This window comes from Monodon monoceros, unplaced genomic scaffold, assembly GCF_005190385.1.
Source record: "Monodon monoceros isolate NGI ecotype Baffin Bay Population unplaced genomic scaffold, NGI_Narwhal_1 Super_Scaffold_11, whole genome shotgun sequence".
Lineage (NCBI taxonomy): Eukaryota > Metazoa > Chordata > Mammalia > Artiodactyla > Monodontidae > Monodon > Monodon monoceros.
The window spans coordinates 125,497,239-125,512,578 of NW_021703767.1; the positions used below are offsets into that span (position 1 = coordinate 125,497,239).

At 41.9% G+C, this 15,340-nt stretch overlaps 1 protein-coding gene across 1 annotated transcript in view; it reads right to left on the reverse strand.

Annotated features, from left to right (window-relative positions):
• SLC35G2 (solute carrier family 35 member G2) overlaps nt 1–13,902 on the reverse strand; it is a 32,056-nt gene extending 18,154 nt beyond the window's left edge. The window contains exon 1 of the mRNA XM_029214774.1: nt 13,719–13,902. The gene's annotated coding sequence lies outside the window, so the exon portion shown is untranslated. The remainder of the gene's footprint in view (nt 1–13,718) is intronic.
• Nucleotides 13,903–15,340: the final 1,438 nt, after the last annotated feature.

Consider the following 15,340-nt stretch of genomic DNA (forward strand, 5'->3'; position numbering starts at 1 on the left):
ATCTTCTACTAGAAACCTTTTAAATTTTATGTGATTACTTAGATAGTTCTCTGGAAATACAACTATCAAGGCAAGTTTATTATAACTTCCTTACACATTCTGTCTACTCAAATCTTCATCTAGGCCCAGCTAGCAAACCAGGCCAAGAGACAAGTTTTAGAAGTCCCTCAGACCTCTGATTTTTTTAAAGTGCTGTTTCTGAGAAGACTCAGAGCCACAGAGAAGTCAGGAGCCATCACAGTATGACTCCATCTCCTCCCACATCCATGCTGGGCAGGACTTTTCAGCACATCTCAAGTTTTCTGGGTTTTGCAACAGCCCAGGGTAGCTCCTTAAATCTGCCATGCCTACTCTCTCAACAGATCTAGGCACCACCTAAAGGGAGTTTGCCAAGTCACAATCTCCTTTGTGGTCTGTGAGTTCCACGAAGGCAAGAGAGTTCTCATTCATATTTGTATTCTTAGCACACAGAGCACACTTAACAAATATTGAACAAAAATAAAGACTCATTCCTGAACTGCATTCTACAACTGCTCCTTGAACTCTGTCCCATCCTGCTATCAGTTATCACAAGCTCTGCTGTTCATTCTCCCATTTCTGTCCTGGTTTCACCTCTGAGATTGTCCTCACACTGTTATCTTTGCTGCTTGGCTGCAATTCTGAGTCTCTGTGCTAGAGATACTGGTTCCAGAACCCTGAGGAAGCCTTCTCCTGGTTTGGCCTGCCACTGGACTCTATGCTGGCCCCGTGCTGGCCCAGGATTGTCACAGCAGCCCAGCCAAGATATATCTGGGAGAGGGGTCAGCATCCCTGCAAACTTCTTGGATCGAGACAACTTTCATCTGAGCTACATTATTGAAGAATTTTCAATCTAAAAATAGGAAAGCCCTTCAACCCCATTCCTCATGCCTCCTTGTCTTGCGAAAGAGATCCTGAACCACCCACCAAGAAAGAAATAAGGAAATGGCAATGAAATCAGACTGAATGAACAGAGGGAGTAAGGGTATTCACTGAAAGGTTGGCATTGAGCATTTGGAATTTAAAAGACCAAAAAAAGTCTTGGTTTTACCTTTTTTTTTTTCCATTTTCAAAATGTTTCGGTGGCTAAAATAAGTTATACTTTGAATTCACTTAAGAGCAATGAATGTTAATATATTAGAAGTTACTTCATGAAATAAGGACAATGTCTTTACTTCAAAATACTTCAAAGTAGTCATCTGAATATTTGACAGAAATATTATATTTTATTAATCCTGTGTTGAAATGATTGCTTAATTACTTAGTATTTTCATTTACACTAGCCAGAAGTGATTACTTTCCACATTTTAGATTTTCCAGAGTAAAAATGATACAGTCTTAGACTGGACTTTAAATTGGCTATAAACTGGGTTTTTTCACACATAATTTGTGAATATAACTGATGGTAGCTACTCTTAGGTGTTTGTCCCCAAAATGTTACATTGGGGGTCCTTGGGGATGAATTCTGATCTTTATATTCACATTGTTGGCCAGTAATAAACTGACATTTGGCCTAAAAATTAGTAGGATATGTAATCTTTCACTCTATCCATGCACTTCTTGCTCTTGAGAAAAAATAATTTACTCTGGGAGTCTGACGGATAGCTAGCTTCTTGCATCGTGGAATTTGATTTTGGTGCTCTGACCCTGATAGTCCAGCTCTTCACTAGGGCTCACTTTTGTATTACTGTAGCAACAGCTAGCTTTTGTCTCCATAGTCGATGACTGCATCTCCTGACCCTGCCAACTGTCTCTCAAATTCACCTTCTTTTTTGTTTGTTTGTTTTTTGGTTTTTGGGTTTTTTTGTGGTACGCGGGCCTCTCACTGTTGCGGCCTCTCCCGCTGCGGAGCACACGCTCCGGATGTGCAGGCTCAGCGGCCACGGCTCACGGGCCCAGCCGCTCCGTGGCATGTGGGATCTTCCCGGACCGGGGCACGAACCCGTGTCCCCCGCATCGGCAGGTGGACTCTCAACCACTGCGCCACCAGGGAAGCCCTCAAATTCACCTTCTTACTTAGAAGAAACAGGGAAGGAATGTGGATGAACCACTCTAAATCCATCATCGTTGCTCTGTTTTGCTGGTGACAGGTCTGTGGTTACATCCTGTGTGAGGATCACTCCCTGTGCTAACAGATGCACAACAGCACCAGAACGGTATGACAGCTCACTCACTCCAGGTGAGAAGAGGTTTGGGGCACACTAGGCTGAATGATAAACTCCTCAGCACGCTAGCTAACATCGCTTAGAAGAGGGATACTTAGGTGAGAAAGAATCCTTATTCTGGGCTGAATAGCAGAAGCTGCCCAAGTGGATGTGGGTCAAGGCTCCTTAGATGGAGCTGAGATAGGCTGAAGTTGGGGTCGTGGCTGGCTGAGCTGGGGATGAAGGCTGCTTAGCTGAACTAAGAAGGGCAATAGATACTGGATTCCAGAGTAGGCCAGGCCGGGAGGAACAAGGTAGAATGTGGTCTAAGTGAGCTAAGAAGAATTGCGCTATGCTGGGCTATGGGAGAATGAGAGCAAGGCCTCAGGATGTTGCTGGGCTGTGTCAGTCTGGGTTATAGGAGAGGAGAGAATTACAGCTAAAGGACTTGGAGATGAGGTGAGGTAAGGAGAGAGATCGGATGGGATGGGTATGGGGTCGGGGAGAGGCAGGAAGGAGTAGTGGAGAGATGCACCAAACAGGAGGCTTAGCGCAAGTTTGAGCTGGAGACTCAGCTGACAGTTCTAGGGCAGGAGGTTAGGAAAGGGATAGCCAGGGACTATCAGCTGTGCAGGAGCTGCTAGGAGTCAACAGCTGGCTCTGGGAAGGACAAAGAATGAGAAAAAAGAAATCATTAAATTTGTAGGAGCAGAAGGTGGGTGGGAAAGGGAGGTGGGGATGAGAGTTATCATTCTGGTTAGAGCTGGCCTAAATATTCTATGTTACCATCACGTTGGAAGTTCTGGGCATGTTAGTTGCTGTGTAGGCAAAACTGGAGAAGCCCGTCTCCTCTGTACTCAATCGTGGCTAATGACTTTAGTAGACTCTAATGAACCGTGCATACCAGGAAAGGAAAAGGTTAACTGAGATTGGAAAAAAGCCTTATGTGGCAGTTTTCAGATAAGCAGGTTGACTTGGCTTGTGTGAGGGTGATGATGCCTGATTTGGAAAAGAGCAATTTATGTTGTACCGTTTTAAAATCCATTCTGGCACACTGTGATGAATGTGTTGGCTGGCAGCTAAGAACTTGCTGAAATGCAAGAGTCTTTCACCGATTATAATCGACACTTCCCCTTCCAGGAAAGAGCCTTTCTCATCTCTGAAGCAGTGGACTTATCAATTTGCATAAAATATGCCATTCTCATTGAATATATATTTATCATCTACCACTTACTTTCCTACTGTCTTTTTTTTTTTTTTTTTTTTTTTTTTTTGCAGTACGCAGGCCTCTCACTGCTGTGGCCTCTCCCGTTGTGGAGCACAGGCTCCGGATGTGCAGGCTCAGCGGCCGTGGCTCACGGGCCCAGCCGCTCCGCGGCACGTGGGATCCTCCTGGACCGGGCCACGAACCCGCATCCCCTGCATTGGCAGGTGGACTCTCAACCACTGCGCCACCAGGGAAGCCCCCTACTGTCTTTTTTTTTAAAAAAAAGCAGAATTAGTTTACAGTGAATCAGCATCTTTAAATTCAGCTGTGCTGGGTGACTCTGTCAAGAGTGGCAGGAAGTCATCGCTAGAAGGGGGAGGGGAAGGAATAAAATGATCCTTTTCTGTTTCCATGATCTTTTCTGTATGTATCTAAGTGGTTAAATCACCAATTAGGTTAGATGCTAATTAAATATAAGACAGATTACAGCGCTGTTCTGATATCTTGTTAAAGTTGTACTTATTGGTTGTTTATTCTTTACCTAATTCTCACTAGAGAGGATCAAATAGCCCAGCTGAGTTCAAAGAAGGCTGCCAACCCCCCAGGTCTTACACCAGTCCCTGAACAAAAAAGGAACACCCAGGATCAACAGCCTACTCTCAAATCCCTCAAATACTACATATACCACCTGCTCACATTTGCCCTGTTCTGGCTGCTGTTTATCCATGAAAAAGCCAAGCCTGAATTTTCTCGAGGCCAAGATTTATGAAAATGCCAGATGAATCAGTTCAAAATTGTACACATTTGGTTTCATTTGATCATAACTGATTCTTCACACTGTAGACACCACTCACATCTCAAATTTTATTAAACTCAAATAACGTAAAGCAATTGAAAAATGGTGAACAGATGGCATCTTGTTTCAGACCAAACCGTAAGTCAGATTTTGAATGAAACTTGACAACATCTGGTTGCTTAAGTGGCATACCTAGATTTATTAAAGTCGTTCCACTCCTTTAATGCTATTTAGAGAACACACACAAATATATAATGCTACTGCAAAGCTGAAAAGAGACTTCATAAAGTCCCATCACTGGCAGGGACATTGTATAGGAAGGAAAAGCACAGTATAATCCATCCCATCAGGAGTTAATTTTACCAGCAACATGTACCAAAATTTAAAATGTGTGAACTCTTTGACCCAGCAATGCCATTTCCAGGAATATATCCTAAGGAGATCACTAGTAAAGTACATAAAGATGGCAAGCAATGATATTCATCATGGCTTTCTTTACACAATGAAAAACTGGAAATAACCTAATTGTCCTTTAATGAGGGACCTGTTAAATAAAAACATCAATGCAATATTATGCAGTCATCAAAAAAGATACTATATATGTATATATATTGACATTAAAAAACCTTCATGTCACATTGCTAAGAAAAAGAAGGGTATAAAAGAGTATTCATGGTATGACTTTATATAAAACAATTTATATCTATACTTACAGATGGTGAAATTTCAATTATTCAGCACTTTCTTCTTTTTACTTTTTAGGTTAATTTTCCACATAAGCATGCATTTACTTTAAAATCCAGGAAAAAAATCAAGCTATTTTCATTAGAGGAAAAAAAGTCATTACTCGGTATTTCAGTTAGAAAAAATGTCACCCAGGAAGCCAAATGTAGCTCTTATATTTCTGTGCCTTCTGTTGCAAAGAAAATTGTGGATAAACAGACCATATTACAGAGAGAAACTGGATGGATGGTGTGTAGAACCCAAACCAAAACAGAGGTGAAATACTACATAAACTAAGGAGGGTGCCTTTATTATACAGTGTTTGAAAGAATTAATTCATTGCTCATGTGTGCGTGCATTACTATATTTTCAGGACTAACAAAAAAAATAGTATGGATTCTAAATGGCAGCAAATAATATAATCATCATTGGTTTTTCTTACATAAGTTACCACTCTATAAATCTCTGTGTTAATGTGGAAAAATCTGACCTCAACAGATGGACCTCATGCTGTTTTCTAAAACATGAACAGATTTCTGATCTTCTGGACCAGGAAATGGAGTCAGCACTAAAACAGCGGACACCATCATCCACCTCCTAGAATTTCAATTTAAGGAGCTGCTAATAAAAGCAATATTTCCTCTTTAAAAATAATAGCACAGTGACATGTTTCTGTCCTAACGGAATGTGCTCTCGATATAGTAAAAACATAGTGGAGATTTGTTGCAGTGGAGGTGCTGGCTGACTGATTACTGAACTGAACCAATTTTGGAGAATCCCCTCACTGTCGTTCTTGGCAGGTAGCATCATTTGGCAGCTTCCATCCTTCACTCTCCAAGTTTCTCATGGAAGGCACAGTCCTGAGGGCTGCCACTCTGCCTGGTTAAATCTTCATCCCATTAGCCCAAGGGCCCCCTTTCCTTGAGCATCTTCACAGGAGCAGTTTCACAATAGATACCCTTGGGCTTGAAGTCCCAGTAAAGGGCTCTCAGTCAAGTAATTAGCAACTTTGCATTCTTTTCCCCCCCAGCTCCATCACTTTCTAGCTGTGTAACTTAAGGCTGTGAGGAGGCCGGTGGAGGCAGCAAGACTGGGTCTGAGGAGGAAATGGGGCCAAGGGGATGGCCCACGAGGTCAGGATATTGGTTATATAAAGGGAGAATGAGGAAATAGTTCAATACCCTGAAGATAATGGGAACCAGATTTCTCACCATCAGAGAAGGAAGATACAAACAGAAAAAGGGTGAAGACTAGAATGAGCACTGTGGTGTTGGAGTGCAGTTGAAGATATTAGAATAAACACATTTTAATATAAATAGATGAATAGATATAGAAATAAATATAGATGTGCTTAAGAGTTTCCCAGTTCTGTCTGCTAAGATGGCCCTAAAGTAACAATACTCCAGTAGCAATGACCACACCTAGCACCCAGATCTTGCATTCTCTACTAAAAGGAAGCTGGGCTCTTTGGAAAAATAGCTTTTGAAATGACTGAAATGGTTGGGGCAGGAAAAGTACAAGACGAGCCTGGAACATCTTACACTAGAAAGTACTCTGATAATAGAGATGTCAAAACAACACAAGAAGCAGCTTGAATGGGATTCGAATGGCCAAATCTGTAACAATTTCAGCATCAAAGTCAATAATCATTAATCATAGTAATTGGTTATAATCCACCTAATAGAATAGAAATCCACAAGTCCAAACTAATGTAAATAAATGAATAAACAAACAAATAAATAAAGGAAGAGAAAACTCTCCCTTACAACAGAATACCAACTAGTAAAGGTCAAATGAATGTTGGAATTGGAAAAATTGCCATTTGGCAATCATCATAGTAATAATTTATTTGAACAAGAACCATCATAAAATAAGTGACCGAAAGTTTGTTGAAGAATAGGATGTTTACACAGTCTCAAAGTGTCTCCCCACAAAATGCTTATAATTACAAAGGGAAAAATAACAACTTTACAGTGGAGAAGTTATCACCTTAACCAAGTCATCAAAGTTAACATCACCAGCAAAAAGATAAATCAATATTGTATCCCTTAATAAGATCCACTGAAAAAAACACAGTATTGCTTCTATCATTTTCCTGACAAAAATGTGTAACTATGCCAAAAATGCATAACGTGCATCAGACAAACCTAAATGAGGAACATTCTACAAAATTAATGGCCTGAACTTTCAAAAATGTCAAGGTCACTAAAGACAAGGAAGAAATAAGGAACTGTCACAAATTAAAGATTAAAGAGACAGGACAACTAAATGCAATTCATAACTCTGGATTTAACTCCAGACAAGAAATAAAAAACATTTTTCTGAAGAGGAAATTATTGGGGGAAATGGCATATATTGAATGAGGTCTGTGGATTCAGTGGCAGAATTATATCAATCTTAAGTTCCTCATTTTGGTGATAATTCTGTGGTTATGCAGGAGGGTGTCTTGTCTTTAAGGAAAACTACTTAAGTGTAGTCTTCCTACTTAAGTACTTAGGGGTAATTAGGCATCACATCTGCAGCTTATTATCAACTGGTTCAGAAAAAAAGAGAAAGTATATGAATGAATGACAAAGCAAGCATTGTAAAATGTTTATAATTGGAGAACTTGGGATGAAGTATATATAAGAATTACCCTTCACCCCAAGAGTTCATTGGACTATGCATGCAAGTTTTCTGTAATTTTGAAATTATTTCTAAATAAAACATGAAAAAATATACTGGGGATAACAGAATCTACCTAGATTTTTTGGGAGAAGTACATGAGTTAATATGTGTGAGGTGCTTAAAGCAGAGCTAGGTATACAGTAAATGCTAAATAAATGTTAGCGATGATGGTGATAGTGGTAATGAAGTCCTGAACTTTACATCACAACTCATCTGAATCAGGACAAGTTGACTCTGGTTCACTTACTTGTTTTCTCTTTTTAGATTCAATTTAGAAATTGAAAAAAATATTTATTTACATTTGAGATGCTAACAACATTATTAAACTTGTTTACTGTAGTTTAAGCACACAGTGTTCATGTAGAACAATATTTTATAAACTGTTGTCCTCAAGAAAAAAGGATGCTAGTAGTATGTTTTAAATAATCAAGATCAAGTTTTTGAAATTTTCATCCTTCATTAATTTAGGCAATATGATAATAATGAGATTATATGATAAGTACATACATATATATATATATTTCTTTATCCAAATACAGTATATACATTAACATGTATATATTTACTATAGGGTAACTATATACAAATTATAATAATATGCATAGAATTAAAGACCATGAGAGTTGAAAAAGGCTGTGGAGCTCATCTACTCCAATTTCTTTGAAAGTAACTCTAGCCTCTACAGCAACCCCAACAAATAGTACAGTTTCCATTTGAACTTACAGTCACAGAAAACTTATTCCTTCTCAAGGCAGCCACCTGGGAGTCATTCTGATTGTTAGAAAATTCTTTTTTAACATTGAGTCAAAAATCTCTCTATATGTAATCTCCAGTGTCTGTTCCTACATATTTGCTCTGGGATCACTAATTAATTCCCTCTTCCACATGACATTTCAGTATCAGGAGCTACTATTTCCTACCCTCCCCGTCCCAGGTCTCCTATCATGAGTTCTCTCTTCTACAAACTGAAAATCTTCTCTTTCTCAATTATTCCACGTATAATCGTGGTTTTCATCTTACCACCTTAACCATTCTTCTCTGAACATATACCAGTTTCTATGATCTCTCCTAGTCAGGAGATCCTGTTTCTATGAGGGCAGCCTGAGATCACACCAGCTATTCTGGCAGCCTCATGCATTTATGTTTATTCCTTCATTTGGTCAATATTTACTAGGTGCCTATGAGGTGGAAGGCACTGTGCTAAGATAGTATGAGAGATAAAATTAAGAAAACAGGGACTACCCTGGTGGCGCAGTGGTTAAGAATCCGCCTGCCAATGCAGGGGACACGGGTTCCAGCCCTGGTCCGGGAAGATCCCACATGCCGCGGAGCAGCTAAGCCCTTGCGCCACAACTACTGAGCCTGTGCTCTAGAGACCGTGAGTCACAACTGCTGAGCCCGCGTGCCACAACTACTGAAGCCCGTGCTCCGCAACAAGAGAAGCCACCACAATGAGAAGCCCGCACACTGCAGTGAAAAGTAGCCCCTGATCACCGCAACTAGAGAAAGCCCATGTGCAGCAATGAAGACCCAATGCAGCCAAAAATAATTAATTTTTAAATTTTTTAAAAAACAGACAATGGTAATAAAAGATAACTTTAAAAAAAATCTAGAAAACATACGCTTTCTCTTAAAGAACTTACATGTTCATTTTGGAGAAAAGAAATATGCTAACAAGTACCACAAAACAGACACAACAAGTGCTATGCACATTAAAGGAAGTTATACAATTAAATATGTATTTGCTTTAACATCAGAGTACTAGAGAACAAAGCAAAAGTAATGACAATTTCAGACTAGCATGAGAACCAGTAAAAAGCAGCAGCTTGGGATTTAAGCAACATTAAGAGAGAAATTTCCAGATTAGGAGAATTATTCACAGATTCAGAAGACACAAACGGTTCATAGTTTTACCCTTAAGAGCTCTGACAATGGGATCAATAATCACTTGTCCAGAGTGATTTACATGCAACTTTATAGAAAGGCAAGAAAATAAATAGACTAGACTACTATGCACCAGGCTTATACCAAGGGCTCGGTGTGTATTATTTTACTTAATCCCACAACAACCCCAACAAGGCAGGCACTAATATCAGTCCCTCTTTAAAAAGAAAAAAAATTAGTGAAGATCAGCAAGCTTCAGTAACTTGCCCAATCTTACAAGGAGCTTACTATGGCAGTCAGCCTTCAAATCCAGACTGTCAGCTTCCAGTCCAACTTGAGGCCATCAACTACTTACTACCCAACAAAGCAATATCTGGCAAATTCCCACCCACGTCCCCACAAACTTCCAGGCGAACTACTTGGAGAAGGCTCTCACTAAACAATCTGTTCCTCCTCTGGACTCAAGAACAGTTTCTACAGGACTCTGTTACAGTCCTTGATACAAGGTATCAATGTGAATTGTGTATGTAACACAAACCCCTGATAAAGTGTTCCTGCTCCAAGAACAGAGATTGTGTCCTTATCTTCTTCTTGGAATCCCCAGGCCCTAGGGCATTGCCAGACTCAACAAATGCTAGGAGAATGGCATAGCTGGTCCCCTTTGAAGAAAGTCACCCTTTTAACCAGAGACCTCTAATTCTGGGTCTAATTAGTTGTGGTGCAGAGCTTTGGTTGCCACAATGCTGCAACCTAACTCTATCTTCTATCTCTTAACTCTAACTAAACTAAGGGAATCTGGGAGTTCCCTGGCAGTCCAGTGGTTAGGACTCCACGTTTCTACTGCAGCGGGCACGGGTTTGATCCCTGGTCAGGGAACTAAGATAATGCAAGCCTCATGGTGCAGCCAATAAAATGATTTTTTTTAATTTTTTTAAAAAAGGGAAGGGGAAAGATATATTTGACTACATAAAAACTGAAATTTTCCATACAGCAGAAAATATCATAAAGTTTAAAAATAAAAAAATCAAGAAAAACTTGCAACATGTAACAGAGTCTTCAGTATACAAAGAGTTTTTACAAATAAGAAAAAGAACATAAGAAAAATAGAAAAATAAGGATATGAGCTGGAAACTCACAAAAGTAAGTATGACCAATAAATATATAAAAAGATGCTCTTTACTGCCTATCCAATTGGAAGAAAACCCTGATTTTGGTGATAGTGTGGGGATACTGACATTCTAATTCAGTGTTTATGTTGGTATATATTGGTACATCTTTTCTGTAGAACAATCTAGAAATAGTGTTCTTCCAACAAATATTTCTTGAATACACATATATTTGACACTGTGTAGATACTGAGAACATAGTAAAGAATAAAGCACACAAGGGAGGAGACAGGAAATAATTGAACAAATAAATAAACAAATCAATGTATCAAAACATAAAATGTACATATCCATTGAATGATCAATTTCACTTCTAGGATTTTTTTTCTAAGAAAATAAATGAGTGCACAAATGTTTGTTCAAAGATATTATTTGCAGAACTGTCTAATAACAGCAAAAATTGGAAATAAATAAATGTTCATTATTATAAGATTGCTTAAACAAATTATCTTCTGCCCACATAGTGCAATATTATACAACACTTAATGATGATGACCTAGTTTTATATGTATTGGTTTGAAAGATATTAATGATAAATTACATAGTGAAAATGCAACCAACAGAAGATTGGTCCATTTAAAATGCATGTGTGTCCATCTAAGAGAAAATCTGTTAAAGTATGGAAGTTCCATAAAAAACTAAAAATAGAGTTACCATATGATCCAGCAATCCCACTCCTGGGCATATATCCAGAAAAAATGAAAGCTCTAATTCAAAAAGATACATGCACCCCAGTGTTCACAGAGGCACTATTTACAATAGGCAAGACACGGAAGCAACCAAACTGTCCATCAACAAATGAATGGATAAAGAAGATGTGAGATATAGAGATACAGGTATAGATATAGATAGATAGATACACAAGGGAATATTACTCAGCCATAAAAAAGAATGAAACAATGTAATCTGTAGCAATATGGATGGACCTAGAGATTATCATACTAAGTGAAGTAAGTCAGACAAAGACAAATATTATATGATACCATTTACATGTGCAATCTAAAAAAATAATACAAATGAACTTATAAAACAGACGCACAGACCTAGAAAACAAACTTATGGTTACCAAAGGGGAAGGGGGGATAAATTGGAGTATGGGATTAACAAATGCACACTACCATATATAAAATAGATAAATAACAAGGATTTACTGTAGAGCACAGGGAACTATATTCAATATCTTGTAATAAACTATAATGGAAAAGAATCAGAAAAAAGAATATAATGCATATATGTATAACTGAATCACTCTGCTGCACTCCTGAAACTAACACAATATGGTAAATCAACTATGCTTCAATTTTTTAAAAATCTATTTCCAATGGTTTTCTCTGGTTTTATGTATTTCTCTGTCACCTAAATTTCTTACAGTGAGCATACACTTTATGAGAGAAAAACCACAGATATTCAATGTTTTGAAAAGTATATATGTAATCTTTACAGAGTTCACAAACCATATCCCACCAGTATATTTGAAATTGTCAGCATTATGATACATCTTAGTCATATTTTCTTCAGATTATAACTTTCCATAAGATCGTTAGCTAGCTATTGTTCTGTATTAAATTTTTCATTAATTCTTTTTGTTTAAACTTCCTTTAGCAACATCTTTTTTGTATCAATATCAATTTTACATCTTTCTAGACTATCTTTGTTCTGGAATTAAAATATGTGTAAATACTTCGTTGCTCAGCAAAATACCAAACACTTTAATTCACCTGTTCCCAAGGTTCTGTGACTTGGGAACAGATAACTATGGAAGTTAATGGTTCTGCGGAGTTCAGAAACACTAAACGTGTCAAAAAATAAAGATGGATTACACAAGAAGCTCTGGGAAAAATGTGTGCCTTGTAGTGTGTGATGGCACTGAAAACCAATGAGTGTATTTACATGTGCGTAATGTTTGTGTGCATATACACATACATGCATCCTACATATGCTATGCATATGCATACGTGAGAGTTCATGTTTATGCTCACCCTGTGTCCTCCCATGTAGGTAAATCAAACCTGTTATGCATATGCTTTATCTGCACCCCAGGGCGAGCCACATTTGCCTTCATGTCATGTGCGGGAAACCAGCATCAACCCATCCGCAAAGGGTTTCAGTGTCGAGCCAGGGAGCCGGCGCCACTCTGGCCACCTGCCTTGGAGAGCGGCTACTCAACGGTGCGGAGTAGAACCGCAAGGCAGGCCGCCGCCCGGGAAGTAAGCCGACGAAGGAGCTTGAAGCACTTCAGCACCACGGACACGGGCAACCCCAATCGAGTCCTTTCGAGCCGTAAAGCTGGCGGAGACCGCCCCTTCCCCAGGCGCCCCCAGCCCTTTTCGCCTAGTGCGTCACTATCTCCGGGCCCTCAATCGTCACTGAGACGCCAGCTTTCCATCCCGCTCCTCGCCAAGCCCGGCAAAAGCCTGGCCGGAGATGCGGGTCCGCGCAGCGCTCCCACTCGCCCTTCCTGCTGACCCGCGGCACCCTGCCATCCTCTTCTCTCTAAAGAGGCCAAACGGGCGCACGAGGCGTAGAAATTCTACAGCCCGGAGCCGGGTCAGGGAGGGTCCTGTTTTCCTCCCCGGAGGTGGGGAAGGCTGAGCGGACTTGCTCTGAGCCTCCACCCGCTACATTCGGCCGCGGCCTGGCCCTTCCTCCTTGCCCTCGCCTTTCGTTGGGGAAAGATTTCTCCAAACCGTTTAATCTCCGCGAAAATCTCAACCCACATAGACTGGCGTCCAAGAGGCAGAGACAGACAACAGAGTAAAGGCAAATACTCATTCTCGGCCCTATTTCTAAAACCATCCAGCATTCTTAAAAGTTTGTATTTGAAATTGATCCCATGGCGCCATAGGGACTCTCCCTTGTTTGGGTGGGTTCCTGGGCGAAAGGAAAGCAGTAGCTCCTGGCCTTTATCAGAGAGGCTGGGGAAGGACCCATACATGCGACGGTGGCAGGAAACGGGGGCGCACAGCTGATACTGACCCTACCGAACCCGCGTCCAGGTTTTCCAAGAGAGCAGTGCCGGGAAGTGGCGGCCCCGCAGCCGTTCAGGCGTCGAGCAGAGCCTCCGCAAAGGCTTGTAAACGGGGCGGGGCGCTTCGCCCAGGGCCCGGCCTAACCCCAAAAGAGGGACTCGGCCTCTTAAGTGCCTCGGCTAAAAGCGAGCGTGTGGGGTTCGGGGTACGCTCCCACTCCTTACGGGTGGGGCGGCCCGGCAGGCAGGGTCAAGGTCCCAGTCCACTGCTGCCGACCGGCTGCCGGGGCCCGGTTACCTGTGCGTCGCGGCGAGGAAGGAGCGCCCGGTGCTCCGGCCGGGGCTGCCCGCTGCCGCGCGCCTAGTCCAGGCTCTGAGCCCACTGAGGCCACCGCGCGCTTCGCCAGGAAAACCGCGGCAGGGACGGCTGAGGCCGCCTGGCTGGGCAGGGAGAGCGGCGCCGCAGGCACGAACCCTGCGCCTGCGCTCTCCGCTGCTCCCCCTCGCTTCCCACCGGCAGGTGCCCAAGTGGAAGACCAAAGGGGAGCGCCGGGGATTTGTGCCCCTTACTCGCACGGTGGGAGGGCCCAGGCGCCGCGAAAGTGCCTTCCGGGATCGCTTTAGCCTATGCCCTTCGAGAGACCCGGTCTGCCGGAGTGACATGGTTTTGAAGCAATCGCCGGTCTGCCGGAGTGACATGGTTTTCTGCAAGGGGGCAGGGAGGCAGCCTCAATCCATTTCCACCTGTCCCTTTGCGTTTAAAAGTCGCAAGTCGATTCCTTGATATTTAAAATATGTCTAGCATCAGTAAATCGTGGTCCGGGAAGGTCTTCGGGCATCCCCCGGCTCCACCTGGTGTTTTACCGATGAGGTCTCTGGGGCAAGGGTCTTGACGCTGCAGATCTGGTTCCTGGACGGAGGTCTATATACCCCAATCCCGTGCTGAATGAATACAGCTTCTTGGAAACAGGGTCACGAGGACAGGCAGGAAGGCCATCAGCATAGGCCAGGCAAGAAAGGGTGAGGCCTGAACCAAGGTGCTAGCTGTAGGAAAAAGATAGGAAATGACTGCTGGTTTTTCCTCTGTCCTTCCAGATCCACTCACCACCCTGTTCTGTGACTCAGGACTGACTTTTATGGACGACATCAACTGTCCTCTGGCTTTTGTCTGGTTTTGGCCAATGGGAGGCATGTGCAGGAGGTCCATCACAGGGCAGAGTGTTCATCACAGGGCAGGATGTTACTCAGGACCTCTCCCCCACATTCTCAGAGGGCCATTCTATTAGCAGTGGCTGCATTCTTTATCCGAACGCCATTACTCCAATCCTGTGGCCCTCTCCTACAGTTCATTCTTAGTCCTGTTTACCACTTGCTACCCTTGCCCCTGCAGGACTGGCTCCCAGATGTTTCCTTTAAACCTGCCCACACCTTTTTAAATAGTCTCTTCCTTAAATTCTCAACTATCCCCTGGATGTGCCATGCCATCTTTATCCTACCACATTTTTCCTACCATTCCAGGACACTATAATACTTCACTGCAGTTGGGAAGATTCATAAGAAAAAAAAATGTGTCAAAGAAAGATGAGACTTTTGGGACTTCCCTGGTGGTCCAGTGGTTAAGACTCCATGCTCCCAGTGCAGGGTGCCCTGGTCAGGGAACTAGATCCCGCATGCTGCAACTAAGAGCCTGCATGGCGCAATTAAAATATCCTGCATGCTGCAACTAAAGATCCCGCATGCCCCAACTAAAGATCCTGCATGCTGCTA